At 44.6% G+C, this 15,609-nt stretch overlaps 1 pseudogene; it reads right to left on the reverse strand.

The window, feature by feature from the left end:
• Positions 1-12,304: 12,304 nt before the first annotated feature.
• Positions 12,305-14,244, reverse strand: LOC121435081 (annotated as a pseudogene).
• Positions 14,245-15,609: the final 1,365 nt, after the last annotated feature.

Raw genomic sequence — 15,609 nt, forward strand, 5'->3', positions numbered from 1 at the left:
TGATCTCCACAGCCCTTCCATTCCTCTTGCTAGCATCTGGAAGGCAAAGAATGCCTGATGCAGTTCTAAGGAGAGAAGAGAACTCTGACGGTGAAGGGGAGAAGGGTCTCCTGGCTCATAACAGCGCACCTGACTGGCACAACCTCTTCCTCCTCTGCTTCTGACCCTGCAAGCACCCCTACACTCTCACTGCTGTGAAGGGGATTAGCCCAAAGGAGTGGTTCTCAACCAGTGGGCCATGACCCCTATGGGTGTCACATAACAGGTATCCTGTATATCAGATATTTATATTACGATTCATATGTTATGAAGTAACAATGAAATAGTTTTATGGTTGGGGACCACCACAACATGAGGAACTGTCATAAAGGGTCACAGTGTTAGGAATGTTGGGAACCACTGATCTAAAGGTAGAAGTGACGTGTTGAAGGAAGTAGAAGAAAACAGTTGGAAAAACCTTGGTCTGTGCGCCCAACTATTAACTTCTTTAACTGTCCTGAGTAGCATGCCACACCTCAGGAATCTTCCTGAAACAGAAAAGGGCTGAGGGGGCTTCCCCCGCTTTAAAATCGGCATCTGGCATCTGTCTCCCTGCCTGGTCGGCTCTAGGCCTTGGCTTCCGGGCTTCCCGCAGCGATGGCGACATCTGTTTAGCAGATACCCCTGAGACGGGCGTGATGCAGAGTGGAAGAAGAGCAGCAGTGGAGTCTGGGCAGCCTCCATTGCTTGGTGGGGCTGGAGCAGACTCCGGATCTCTAGTCCCTGTTGGTACAGTGCCTGGCTGGGCTGAAGCATCACCTAGTGGTACAGAGCGCTGCCTGCCAGGGTGGCTAGGGCCCAGTTATGAGCACTGTAAGACTTTCCAGGTCCTCTCACAGGTACTTAGGGGAATAGTTAAGATGGGTGCAAGTCTGGATAGGATCCCAAACTTCTCTATTGGATGATTCAGGGACGTTACAAGGGGGACGTAGCATGTGCTCCAAAGCTTCCTGGGAGAAGCTACGTGGGAGTTTCTATATCAGAACATCCCAGAAGAGAACAAGGTGCACAGGGAAGAAATGTGGGCTATGTGTATTGTTGCGACATGCTGAGCACCAAGCAAGCTGGAAAGGAACAGGTGGTCCAGTAGACGTGCCATAGGAAGATGAGAAGTCTTCCTTGTGCTGTCTTTGAGTAAACTCTGTGTTCTACGACTACAATCAAGTGCTCACCAAGCTGATTGTTGGGTAAGTTAAAGCTTCGATAGACTTAGTTTCGGGACAAGAACCGCGACTTCTTAACTTGGCTCCAGTCACATAGAGGGACTCCTTTAGAGTCAGGGAAACTGGACACGAAGGCTGGGCTGGCAAACATCCCATGGCATGTTTTGTTTTTAAGACAAAGTTTTCAGCTTCCGGTCCATCACACTTATTTAAAATTCTGTGATCTGTAGTGATGAAGCTCCTAGGTCCCTCCGTGGGGCTCCCAGGCTGTCACATAAACTAGTGTTTTACTTCTGGCTTATACCTTCGAGAGTCTGGAGACTACTGGAGTTTTTCCATGTGTCCCTGCCAGGGTCACAGTGTTGCTGTCCCTCCACAGGCTTCCTCTGCAGTCAGTGCCTCTGACCCCTGCGCTCATCTGGTTCCCATGATTCCTACTGGGCCCCTGGGCAGAGCAGTATAACACAGAACAGCATAATTCACTTTTATAGAGCAACCCTCATGTGAGCTATCACAGGGAGCTAATCAAACGCTGAAGAGAAAAGGCCTGCTGCATGTTAAGATTTAAAGGGAGAAACTGATTTAGAAGCCGGGCTTGGGGGACAGCGCAGAAATGTCAGATAGATAGGTTAGAACAGAAACAACCCCCACTGTGGTCAGCCCCGGATGGAAAGAGGCCAGCCTGTCTCATAGAGGATAAAAGGGAAGAGAAACAGCTAGTACACCAACACTACAGATCACTCACAACCAAGGGCAACCCAGGATAGCTTGTGAATCAGATCTGAGATTCAGGAAAACCCAGCCCTCTGAACAGCGAGATAAATCTATCATCCGGCCTACCCAGCGCCGAGAGAGATGTCCTGGTTAATTCAGCAGACCTCGGTGAGCACGACTTCCTCTCAAGCTTGCTTCTCTGAGTGTCTCAGGATGGCTGGCCCAGTGCCAGTCATCACACCTACATACAGAAACGTGGAGACACGACAGGGATCAGCAGTAGGAAGTAGAGCCATTTCTCCAACTGGTCCCTTGGAGAATGAAGAACTCTTCCCAATGCTTGCTCTCAGCATCATTGGAACTGACTCTCTTTCTAAACCAAACACCTGTACGAAGGGCAAGATTGTCATGATTGGTGCTGTCCAATCAAAATTAACTTCTGAATGGCATAGCCGGCAGCCCCTGAGGTCTGGATTTTACCCGCAATGAAGAGCAATGGTGTATTACGGACATTCCACTATGCTAGGACAAACAGCCTGACGGAAGCACCTCAAGCAGGCAGAGCTTTATTGACACTCAAGCCTGAGGGTACATCATGGCACTGAAGGTATAGCAGCCGCAGTGGCTCTAGCTGTGGTCGCTGAGGCATGAGGCAGCCAGCTAGCACATGGTGTCCATCTATTCATTTGTCAAGCCCGTGGCATGGCGCTTGATGACAGTCTTCCCTGCTCAGTCAAACCTCCCTGTAAGCACCCTCAGCGACACACACGCCCAGAGGTGTGTCTCCTAAGAGATTCCAAATCCAGTCACACAGAGGGTAACTGAGACATCAGCCTTCTCCATCTGCGGCAAAGCAGGACCACACGGCCTTTGGTCAAGACAGTGGGAGGGTTGGGCGGCATCCAGTACACAATCACAGTTCCAAGGGACAAATTTCAGAAGACAACCACAAGAATGCTGACAAAATTCTATGTTCAGGGTGTAAATTCTATGTTTGGGGTATAAACTCTGTGTTCGAAGTGTATTAGGAAGGGCCAGGGAGGCAGGAAGCTGGATTTTTGGCTGTCTTCTAGAGTAAAATTAAACATTTCAAGATGAGGAAAAAGTTGAGTTTGGGATCAAGGATTTCTGCCTTTGGCAGAGAAGACAAGAAAGAAAAGAATTTTCTTTCTGGACTGAAAAGAGCAGCGAGGTCTGTGTTTTGAGAGAAAGGGTCTCTTATTTCTGGAGGGGCTCGAACAGCTGTGAGAGGGAGATACGCAAGGGTGCAAAGCCAACATCATCCCAAGATGTTCAGCATGCTAGGAGGAGGCTTGCATGAGACCCACGGGAATAGCAGGAAGACACATTCCTGGTTAGTGAGGAACCAGCCTTAACTTGGTAGCTTCTGAGCTTTTCGCTGACCCCGGATCTCTAGGGATTTGAGTTCATTTACTCTGGGCACAATTCACCTTCTCAGTACTGAGGAAAAAATAGGCCCCAAAGATTTGTAGCTCTCCGAGAAACCACACAGGGGTGAGTTAAGTGTAAATGAATCCCAAACATGCAGATTAAATTTCCCCTGAACTGCACCAGAGTTTAAAGGCCAAGGAGAAAAAGCACTTGAGGCCAAACATATTTGGCTTTTGTAGAACCCAAAACATTTCTAATGAGTTTGAAATCATTCAATTAACAAAACTCAGCTACGTTCTTTCTCCCGAGTCTGGCATCCAGCCTGGTGGCAAATCCTCAGCTGTCGGTCAGGACCCGCTTTCCCTGAGGGAGGAGATTGCTTTGGGTTGGAAGAGTAACTCCTTGATCCAATGTGATCAAAGGTAGCGGGAGCCAATATCGTGACAGTGACAGCCTGTAGAACAAATTGTGGATCCCAAAATTCTGTACTTCATTGAGATGAAGGGAGAGAGAACTCCCTAAGAGAGAGAAACAAAAGACCATCACTTTGAAATGAGTTCTGTTTTACTGAGTGAAAAAAAAAAAAATAGAAACCATCTCTTCTAGGAGAAAATAAAGCAACCCTTTTAGAAAACTTGGCATTTCAAAGTTCCCAGATCTCCAGCTGGGGTGAGTGTCTGTCCTGGGGAGTGATGGCGTATGATCTAGGGCACACTTCCTACTGGGGAGGGAATTACCTGTTTCTTTATTAGTTTATCCACTGCTCCGGACTAGACCAAAGCTATTTGTCGAGGCTACTTTATGCCACTAAGGTCCTGTTCTGCCCTCTTCCTTGTCCCACTGGAGTGGGTACCTTCCCTCTTTAAGTCTATGCCTTTAGTCATCTTCTTGGTGTCTTCCATTTATTATTATTATACAGGGTTTCATAAAGCCAAGGCTGGCCTCAAACTCACCCTGTAGTAGGGGATAATCCTCCTGTCTTCGTCTTCTCAACGCTGAGGTTGTAGGCCTGTGCCACCTCACTCAGTCTACATGGTGTCAGGGCTAGGCAAACACTCTACCAACCGAGTTATACCCCGGATCCTCCTTACCTGACTTTCAAACACCCTCATATCAGACTAGCTTCTTAGATATACATCTGCTCTTTCTCGGGTGTGCTTGCCCGTTGAGAAGTTAGAATAGCATAAATTCCTTTACTTACTTTTGTGAGCAGACTGCTCTGCCTAGGCTGAGTCAGGCTTAACCTCCTGCCTTCTTTGTGAATACTCAAGACAGCACCTAACTCCACTTGCTTGGCACTTGTAGGTTGTCTGGTCTGAGTTATGTTTCAAATAGAGGCTATTATTATTATTATTATTTTATTATCACTAACAAAAGCAGATTTTCCGTGTCTTCCAGGCAACCACCTGTAAACGTGACTTCTTGAACCTGAACTTGAGTTAAGTGTTACACTCCTAGTTTCGCTTCCTTGAGACAGAGCATGCAAACAGCAGTGATTAGTTATTTAATGATGGGCTCCTTCAATAAAACTGATGTCGTAGTCATAATAGAGGTGTGGCCCATTTTCACCTAACTTCAGTGGAACACATTTGATGCCATAGACATTATGTGCCCTGTTTCGTAGGAACCCAACAAGAGTGATATTACTACTATCCCTGTTTTATCTAATCAGAGGCCTGGCTTCCAAAGAAATCATTTCTCTGACAAGCTTGCCACAGTAGGAGGCAGCAGGGGCATAATCTGAAAGAGCTGTTGAGAGCCCAAGTCTGGTCCGTCTTGACTAGCATCTCCCACTGGACCCAGCTAGACAAAAGTGGGACATAAGAGTTCTTTTGCTGTAAGAACACTTCACTAGGCAGTGGTGGCACACACCTTTAGTCTCAGCTCTCGGGAGGCAGAGGCAGGTGGATATCTGCAAGTTCGAGTCCAGCCTTGTCTACAGAGCGAGTTCCAAGACAGCCAGGGATATTACACAGAGAAACCATGTTTCAAAAAAAAACTACAAAAGAACATTTCACTAGAGTTTTGTTTTCTTAGCCTTAATTCAGTAATGGAGGGAAAGAAATGATATTTTGGGTGCAGGGGGAGGGTTGCATCAAACTTGGTTGTCTTTTTTCAGTTAAATTAGATCTTATAAGAACCCTTGATGAAACCGTAGGAAATAATATCACTTATCCTGTCTTGTTTAAGTCAGTTCAGAAAACATCTTTCCTAGCTGCTGACTTGGGGAGATGGCTTGTGTAATTGCTATTGGAGGGGCTTGTTTTGTTAAAGAACAAATTTCATGTGGAGAACACTAACTCTTCTCCTGGGGGAAACTCCAATGACAGAGACTCACCCCTGCCGACAAAAAGGCCATCAGATGCTGGGTTTTTGTGGGGATGCATGCTCAACAGGAGCCACAATTAAGATCTCCTCCCATCCATTGACCCATTGCTTCCAAATTCTCAAAACAGGCAGTGGGTTACCACTCCTCTTCCCTAAGCCACTGTCCCACTTATTAAGCACCCTCTTAGGAACACCTACCTTCCCCACCCCCACAAGCACATTCCCAAAGCAAATGAATAGTTAAGACTGTGGCAAGTCTTTCATCTGACCCACAATAAGAAAAAAAGAGAACACAGATTTTGCCAAAATGAAAATGCTCTCTGGAAAAATTTGAAAATATCCTAAAATCTCAAATTAATAAGTGAATGGACCCAGAGGGGGAAAAGGAATCTCTAAAAATAGACACGATGTGAAATATTTTTGAAGCATTAGGACGATGGAAGTAGATGGACGCAGTAAGACCTTTCGTAAGAGGATTTCCCCCTCTCCTATCGGTGTTTGATTTTACCCTTGAACTAGGACCTTAAGAAGTCACTGCAGATAGGAGGCAGTGATGGTCCCAGATTTTCTTTCTGGGTATTGGGGGCAATGCAAGGCGTGGGCACTGTATTAGTGAAGGTTCTCTAGACACGGAGAGCAAAGAGGAAGGAAGGGTAGATAGAAAGATGATACATAGATACATAGATAGATTGCACAAATATGGAGGCTAGCAAGACCAGACTCTGCAGCGATAATATCCTAGTTCAAAAGCCATCAGGTAGAGAGGATATCCTCTTGCATAAGGGACATTACTGTTTCGATCTGTTCAGGCTTTTGACTTATTGAATAAGGCCAACAACATTAACCAGAGCAATCTGGGTTACATAGTCTAGCCATCTAAAGGCTAACCTCATCCCAAAACCACCTCAGAAAGACAAGCAGAATAATGTTTAGATGTCCATAACTAGCCGAGGTAACACAGAAATTAGCCATCACATAAAGTATCTAGCAGCCCCCAGATTTTAGGTAGTACAGCTATTGGCAAGAAGCACGTGGAAGTGGTAAGGTTATAATGAAACCAATAACCAGTAGAACATGTTCTGCCCCCAGCCACAATAGTGAGCACTGTCGTTGTCTACCCAGCATGCATTGCTCTTTCCTTTCTTTTGTTGAGCAGTTGCTGCTAATCTTCCACATAGCCCTATGTAGTCAGGAGGAGCAGTGGGCTGCATCCCACCTGGCTATAATTACACAGAAACTGTATTCATTGAAATACTGCCTTGCCCATTAGCTCTAGCCTCTAAGAGGCTATGGCTTACCGGGAAAGAGTCAGCATGTCTGACCTGACAGCTTCATGGTGGGCAGCTCTCTGCCTGCCTTCTTCCTCCCAGAATTCTGTTCTGTGTATTCCACCCACCTAAGGGGGGCCCTATCAAAAGGCCAAGGCAGCTTCTTTATTCAACCAATGAAATCAACACAAATGCAGAAGGGCCTCCTACACCAGCCCTATTCTCTATGAGACCAACATCTAAGACTAAGCCCAGCTAGTGTAAAATAACCTGTGACCATTTTATCAAACTAGAACTGAGAAAAAGCAAGGAAAAGCCTAGTAGACACCATCTCCTGTGTTGAGAAAAACAGTTTCTTACCATGAGTGCTTGCCCAGGTAGACAACCACGTCAAGTTCTGCAGCCCAAACCCTGTGATGAGAACTGGGATTCCTGATTCCTGCAAGCTTCTGAAACAGCTCACTGAAGAGGCCACCACCACATATCTGGATTTACCGATAATATAAAGCAATAAGTCCCCATCAGATTCATGCCAGTTGCCTTGGGCTTTCAGATGTCCATTGCCCTAAACACCTAGCAGATATACTGAGGAGCCCCATTTGACATAGCCACTGGCCTACAGGCTAAAGGAGCTTCAAGAAGTCCACCCCAAACTGAGAGATAGCAGTCATACACCTTACCTTCTACGAGGCCTAAGACTTAGTGATGTCATGCAGCATTTACAAGAAATACCCATTTGGGTTAAATTTGCCAGAGAGTTTCCCTTGTTGATATAAAATTAAATGTCAAGAGGAAAATACATAGCCTTAAAGGTCGACTTTCTCCAGCAGATCCAAGCTCGGCTGTGTCCTCGTTGCTCTGAGATGTTCATTCTTCACAGGTCTCAAGAGACTCCGACAATTGGTTCAGAGGATGCTGGCCTGCAATCCAGCATCCATGAAAGCATTTGTTTCCTGCGTGAAATGAAAACGGAAATGCAAAATGGAGACTTGAAATGATTTTTAAAAGTACCGAATTCCTTGTTAATTCTGAATCTCTACATTTGTGGCCTCTTCTTAGCCAGCCCCAGGGGTCCACCTGCTTCCACGGGAAGTAGATTGTTTGCAAGAGAAAGTAAAGAGCCACACACTGTTAACTTTCAGAGTAGCATTCTAAAATAAAGCACCATGTTTCACAAAAGGAGATTTCTAATTAATGTTTCATTAAATTTAAATACACATAAGATAAATAATAGTATTTGTGGTGACTTAAATAGGAATGGTCCCCATAGGCTCATATGTTTGAATGCTTAATCACCAGGGAGTGGCACTGCTTTGGAGGGATAAGGAGGTGTGGTCTTGGAGGAAGTGTGTCACTCACTGCAGGGCAGGCTTTAGGGTTTCAAAAGCCCCAGACAGGCCTACTAGTGCTCTCTCTCTCTCTCTCTCTCTCTCTCTCTCTCTCTTTCTCTCTGCAGATCCAGATGTAGAATCTCGGTTACTTTTCCAGCACCATGTCTGTTTGCCTGCTCTCATGCTTCTGCCATGATGGAAATAGACTAAAAAGACCAAGTCTATGAAACTCTAAGCCAGCCCTAGTTAAAGGCTTTCTGTACATGTGTTGTCATGGTCATGACAGCAGTGGAATACCGACTAAGACAGTATTATATATACTTTCATATCTATGGTAGCAAATTTAAAAATTCTTTACATTTTCCCACATTTTCTTTGAATTTTTTTGGCACTATAGAATGAGTTTGTATAAATATAAACAGGACTGTGTAAATATAAACCAGCGTTCTACCCCCGTACCACAATATGAACCAGTACTCGACCCCTGAGCTGCAATGTCAACCAGTGTTCGACCCCTGAGCTGCAGTGTGAGCCAATGTTGGATCCCCGAACTGCATTACATCCCTAATAGCTTTAGATTTATTTTTACCTTTAATTGTGTGTATCTCTGTACGTGCCTATGTGTGGGTATGTGCAGGTGAGTGCAGGCGTCTGAAGAGATCGGAGCTGATGGAGCCCCTGGAACTGAAATTCTTGACAATTGTGAGCCATCTTAATGGGCTGAGGGAATTGAACTCCAGTCCTCTGTAAGAGCAGTGCATCCTCTTATCAAAGAGCCATTTCTCCAGTCTCTGGATCTTTTTATTCATTCATTCGTTCATTCATTCATTCATTCATTTTTGCAGTAAAGATTTGTTCAGTTATTTGTATTTATATGCGTGTGTCTGTGTGCATGTATGTGCACATGGGTGTGCATGCGTGTGGGTGTGTTTACCATGCGAGGTTCCTATGGAGACTAGAAGATGTTAGCTAAATCCTCTGCAACTGGAATCACAGGTGGTTCTGAGCTGCCTGAACTGATGTGGTTGTTGGGACTGAACCAGTGCCCTTGTAAAACAGCAAGTACTCTGAACCACTGACCCATCTCTCCAGCTGCCACGGATCTTTGTGAAGCAACACAGCAACTACCTCTTCAATTATATTTTGCCTACTCTAATTAATAATCCTTACCCTGATTATTTTTATCCTCACCATTACATGTTAAACATGGTAGAACAATGCATTATCTTAGAATGGAGAGTTGGAGTATTATATTCAGTATATTCAGACAATGCTGAAATAAGTGTTTTTCTTCTTTAAGCACATGTGAGAATTGTTTTTTGACATTTAGGAAAACTATATGAAAATTATCAATGTTCAACCTCAATCAACCTACAGAACTGTCACATACATCAAGAATAAGATATTGGGCCTTAGGGTATAAATTTCTACAGAAAAAACATTGGAGAAGCTCTCTCTAAATCCTTCGGTATGCCAACAGCCAAGTCTTCATTACTTGATTGACAATATGGAATGATCCAGTTCTATAGAGGATGGAGATATACAGCTTAGCTATGAAAGAAAATACAGCATCAGGAAAAATCATAGCAGTTCCCATGTCTCAATGTCACCTACAAAACTTGAATATTTTAAAGTCCCAAGTTTCACTTGTTCCCCAAAGCTATGACATCATAGCTGACTGGGAGATATTTGATTCTAATCTAGAAGGTAAGGTCAGTGCAGTGCGAGCTTTGCTGATAGCAGTGGCTCATGGGACACATTTGGACCTACAAATGGCTCAAAGTTTAGACAGAAGCAGTTCTAGTCCACACCCATCTTCTCCTCAGTGAACCAGAAAAGATAGTGGGAGTGGAGGGAGTCAAAAGAAATGTGTAGCGTTTCCTGTAATGATTCTGTCTCCAAAGCCAAGGAGGAAGAGCTCTGTCTTCACTGAGGGGGAGGTGGGTCTGGATATCTAAAGGTCATTCTTTAATGACTAGGAAGGCTCCAGTCAGCATCCATCACAAATACTCTCCCTAGTGAACCTAATGCACAAAGTTGATGTTTGTGAAATTCTTCAAACACTTTTTCTTGGTTCTAGAGTCTAGATATAATTCTTTGAATATTCTTTTCTGGATGACTGGCACTTAGGAATTCTCTGCAGACTTTTAAAACTTAAGTTTGCCTTAAATAGCTCTATTGTGAAACAATACCTATTTTTTTTATTTTGCCATAGAAACAATGGGCCTCAATTATATCTATGACTTAGAAATAGATCTCCTTGTGTTCTTTAACAAGGATACAGTTTATGAATTGCATTGGTCCTCATTGGGTGAACATCATAGAGTATACTTAAATACATTAAAATTACTATGACAACTCTAGGCAAATTAACCTCCTAGGCCCATCATTATGAAAGTGGTCTGTTGTTAGCTGAAATATTTTAGAGCACATGACTACATTTGTCTTCCCTGTGTTCTACAAAGACTCCATCTCAGAGTACATCAGCAAGGTCAAACCCAAAGTCCGTAAATCAGAAATGTATGAGGGCATCTACTGGAGGCAGGGATATGCGGCAGACCACTGGCAGAAGAACGCCGGCTGCGAGTGTGGTCAGGGATGTGACGAAGTCACTCAAGGACTCGTTGCTGTTTGGGTTGTTTGTTTGGCTAGTTGGTTTGGGGGATTGCTGTGCTAATGATAGAGAAAAATACAATGTAAAATGGTGTTCATCATTAACAAGGCATTTGTAATAAACATACAATGTAAAATGGTGTTCATCATTAACAAAGCATTTGTACTTTGAAGTCACATGTCATAGGAATGTAACATATTCCATGCAGTAGATACCACAAGACTCTCGGAGGGAAGCTGAAGTTTACTGAAGGCTTTTCACTTACATCTTCCTACTTGATTACCTCTTTGCTTTTCCATTAATTAAAAATCATGATCCAAAGATAACTTCCCTTTGCACAGCACAAAATGCATGGTGTTCCTCTGGCTCAGGGCCATTCGCATCCATCGTCATCTTGACGTGCCCGCAAGGTGAGGCCTCGTTCTCATGAACGGTCTCAGTGAAAAGTGAAATGCTCATTCTTAAAGAATCTCTTCGGGTACCTGAAGAGCTTGTTTGGGACCAAGCTTTGAAAAAAAGGTGAATGCGTGGCTGATGTGAGTAACGGAGTCAGAAGTGGGTCAAAGCACTGACAACACAAACAAGCTGGCTGATTTCTGTGTAGCTTGCAAGCTGGATCTGATGGCTCCTTGGTCACCTCTCCATTACTGTCACAAAATAGCCAAAATAAAACACTTTAAGGATGAAAGACCTATTTTAGCCGTAGAGTTTTAAGTTTTAGCTCTTGTCCCACACCTCCATCGCTTCAGTCCTGTGGCAAGGCAATCTGTCATGATGGAAACACATGATGGAGGAAAACTCACTTAACTCCTGGCCAGGTACGAAAACAGAAGAAGCCACCTCTTCCATGATTTGTCTCCCTGTGACCTAGAACCTCCCACTAGGCTCTACACTTTAAAATATCTACCACCACTACCCCAAAACACCATCACTTGGGGACCAAACCCGGGTGAGTTCTTGGGTAAAATTTACCCAAACTATAGAAGAAGGTAATTTCCAATAAATATTTCCAAGAAGGATTACAGAAAACGTTAAAGCACTGATGGTATTTTTAATTTTGTTTTGCTTTGTTTTTTTGAGGCAGCATCACATTGCCTGGACTGACCTTCCACTCACTCTGTAACCCAGGAGAATCTTAAAATTCTTTTTTTTTTTTGCCAATTTAAATATTTAATATTAAATATTTAATTAAAATTTAATTTAAATATTTTTATTAGGCATTCCATTTTCCACTTGTAGAAATCTCTATAGACATTGCATTTTCCACTTAGGATGCAGTGCTTATAAAGTGCAATGCTTACTTCACTCTCTGTGCACATGTTCCATGTTCAAGTATTGAGAATGCCCAGTAAATTTATTGTAGCAGTTTGAATTTGAAACTGCCATGTAACTTGCTAAATTTGGGTCCTTCAAATGTTTCCCTGTGGAACAATGCTACCCCTCTACTTGATTGACTTAATCCACCTCTTCAATGGTGGGCCCCGAAGAAGCACCACCAGATGGAGGAGCTCCTCCATCAGGAAAGCCGCCAGGCATTCCTCTAGGCATCCCACCAGCAGTCTGGTACAGCTTGGTAATGATAGGGTATCAGACTTTCTCCAGTTCCTTCTGCTGGTGTTCAAATTCTTCCTTCTCTGCAGTCTGGTTCTTATCCAGCCAACTGATGATCTCGTTGCACTTGTCTAGGATCTTCTATTTGTCCTCATCATTGATCTTTCCTTGAAGTTTCTCTTCTTCAACTGTTGCTTTCATGTTGAAAGCGTAAGACTCCAGAGAATTCTTGGAGGAAACCTTATCTCTCTGCTTTTCATCTTCAGCTTTGTATTTCTCAGCTTCCTGGACCATGCGCTCAATATCCTCCTTGCTCAAGCGGCCCTTGTCATTGGTGATGGTGATCTTGTTCTTTTTGTCTGTGCTCTTATCTACAGCAGAAACATTGAGGATGCCATTGGCATCAATGTCAAAAGTGACTTCAATATGGGGAACACCATGGGGTGCTGGAGCGATGCCTGTAAGTTCAAACTTTCCAAGCAGGTTGTTATCCTTGGTCATGGCTCGTTCACCTTCATACACCTGAATGGGCACACCTGGCTGGTTATCAGAGTAGGTGGTGAAAGTCTGAGTCTACTTGGTAGGGATGGTGGTATTGTGCCTGATGAGGACAGTCATGACTCCACCAGCAGCTTCAATACCAAGGGAAAGAGGAGTGACATCCAAGAGCAGCAAATCCTGAACATTCTCAGACTTGTCTCCAGATAGAATGGCTGCCTGGACAGCTGCACCATAAGCAACAGCTTCATCAGGGTTGATGCTCTTGTTCAGCTCTTTTTCATTGAAGAAGTCCTGCAGAAGCTTCTAAATCTTGGGAATTCTGGTAGAATCACCCACTAGGACAACATCATGGATCTGAGACTTGTCTAGTTTGGCATCTCGAAGAACCTTTTCTACAGGGTCCAGAGTGCCCTGGAACAGGTCAGCATTTAATTCTTCAAATCGAGCACGGGTAATGGAGGTATAGAAGTTGATTCCCTCACAGAGAGAATCAATCTCAATACTGGCCTGGGTGCTGGAGGAGAGGGTGCACTTCGCCGGTTCACAGGCAGTACGCAGACACCTGACAGCTCTCTTGTTTTCACTGATGTCCTTCTTGTGCTTTCATTTAAACTCAGCAATGAAATGGTTAACCATCCTGTTATCAAAGTCTTCTCCACCCAAGTGGGTGTCTCCAGCTGTTGATTTGACCTCAAAAATTCCATCCTCAATTGTGAAGATGGACACATCAAAAGTACCACCTCCCAAGTCAAAGATCAGTACATTCCTTTCAGCTCCAACCTTCTTATCTAGCCCATAGGCAATAGCAGCAGCAGTCGGCTCATTGATAATTAGAAGGACATTGAGGCCAGCAATAGTTCCAGCATCTTTTGTTGCCTGCCGCTGAGAATCATTGAAGTAGGCTGGCACTGCGACCACAGCATTGGTAACCGTCTTCCCCAGATAAGCTTCTGCAATCTCCTTCATCTTAGTCAGAACATAGAGGACACCTCCTCTGGGTAGAAGCTTTTTGTCTCTCCTTTGTACTCTACTTGGACCTTGGGCCTGCCTGCATCGTTCACCACCATGAAGGGCCAGTGCTTCATGTCAGACTGTACAACGGCATCATCAAACCTACGTCCGATCAGACGTTTGGCATCAAAAACTGTGTTGGTGGGGTTCATTGCAACCTGATTCTTCACAGCATCCTCAATCAATCATTCTGTGTCAGTAAAAGCCACATAGCTTGGTGTGGTTCGGTTACCCTGGTCATTGGCAATAATCTCCACCTTCCCATGCTGTAAGACGCCCACACACGAGTAGGTGGTGCCAAGATCAATACCGACTGCAGGTCCCTTAGACATGGTTGCTCACGTGTAGATCCGGCTGTGCTGGCGAGGACGCCGCACCAATTTCCCCCAAAGCTGGCGCTGCGTTCAATGAGACCCGAGAATCTTAAAATTCTTATCCTCCTGCCTCCACCCCAGCAATGCTGACATTGCAAGTTTGGTTTATATGGTGCTGCGGATGAACCTGGGCTAGGGCATGCCTGCTATGCAAACACCAACTGAGCTACATCCCCAGACCAAGGCTGATACTTTGTAAAACAGAAACAAATACAATTCAACATCAGTTCTGGCTTGGTTTGGTTTTGTTTTTGACAGAGTATCACTATGTAGTTCAGGCTAGCCTTGAACTCATAAAGATCAGACTGCCGCAACCTCCCGAGTGCTGGGCTTAAATCATGAACCAGCACATCAGGTTTTAAGCTCCGCCCTTTGTCATAATTTTTTTTTTTCGAGACAGGGTTTCTCTGTGGTTTTGGAGACTGTTCTGGAACTAGCTCTTGTAGACCAGGCTGCTCTCAAACTCACAGAGATCCACCTGCCTCTGCCTCCCGAGTGCATAATTTTTTTTGTACCTTCTTTTCCTTTGCCCTGGTCTTCACAGCTCTGGTTTATAGTAAGCATATCTAGCTCTGGTTTCTGCATTACACAGCAAACCAACACGGGCTGCCCCAACTGACAAGGACTCTGCCAGCCTGCATCGGTCACGGCATTGTGTTTCTACGGGGACGCAAAGTCAGCCCTGGTTCTTGAGGAATTTCCATAAACTGGCATGATGGCCTTCCTCCATAGTACTCCAAGCCAAGCTCCCCCCTCCCTTCCCCGCAGCATCAAGTGATGGCCACTTAATAATCTCTAGACATCCCAGTAGAAGTCCCAGATGGAATTAGGACAGGAGGTGGCAAACTTTGATGGATTTCCCTCATGGCAAATGTGCGGAACTCAGAGTAATTTGAGACTCTCATTAACTATTTTTCAGTGATGGGCATAAATGACCGTTTCCTCCATTCATGCCCAAGTCTTAGGAATACCAAGTGGGAATAATCATCAAGGGGAGAATTCCTAAAGTTTATACAAACGCTTTTTCCCTATGACCCCTTTGTGTGAAGAAGATAGCTAGGAACCTGATCCGGACAGCAGGTCAGTCCCTAGGTAAGTGGGATGAACCCAGCACGGAATGCTCACCCAGCTGAGACTAGGCACAGCCTGACCTTTAAGCTGCCCTGCTGATCAGTCACTTCAGCTTTGCCCCTCCCACCCCAGCAACCTTTCTCTTTTAATGGAAGCTGGGGTCCTGTGATAGACGGGAGAAAATGAGAAAAGTTCAGGGTGGGACCAGTTTGGCAGGAGCACACAATCCAGTCTCGACCTCAGAGGTCAGGC

Source organism: Microtus oregoni, unplaced genomic scaffold (assembly GCF_018167655.1).
Source record: "Microtus oregoni isolate MIOR12 unplaced genomic scaffold, Mior012 000045F_ref0000178, whole genome shotgun sequence".
Lineage (NCBI taxonomy): Eukaryota > Metazoa > Chordata > Mammalia > Rodentia > Cricetidae > Microtus > Microtus oregoni.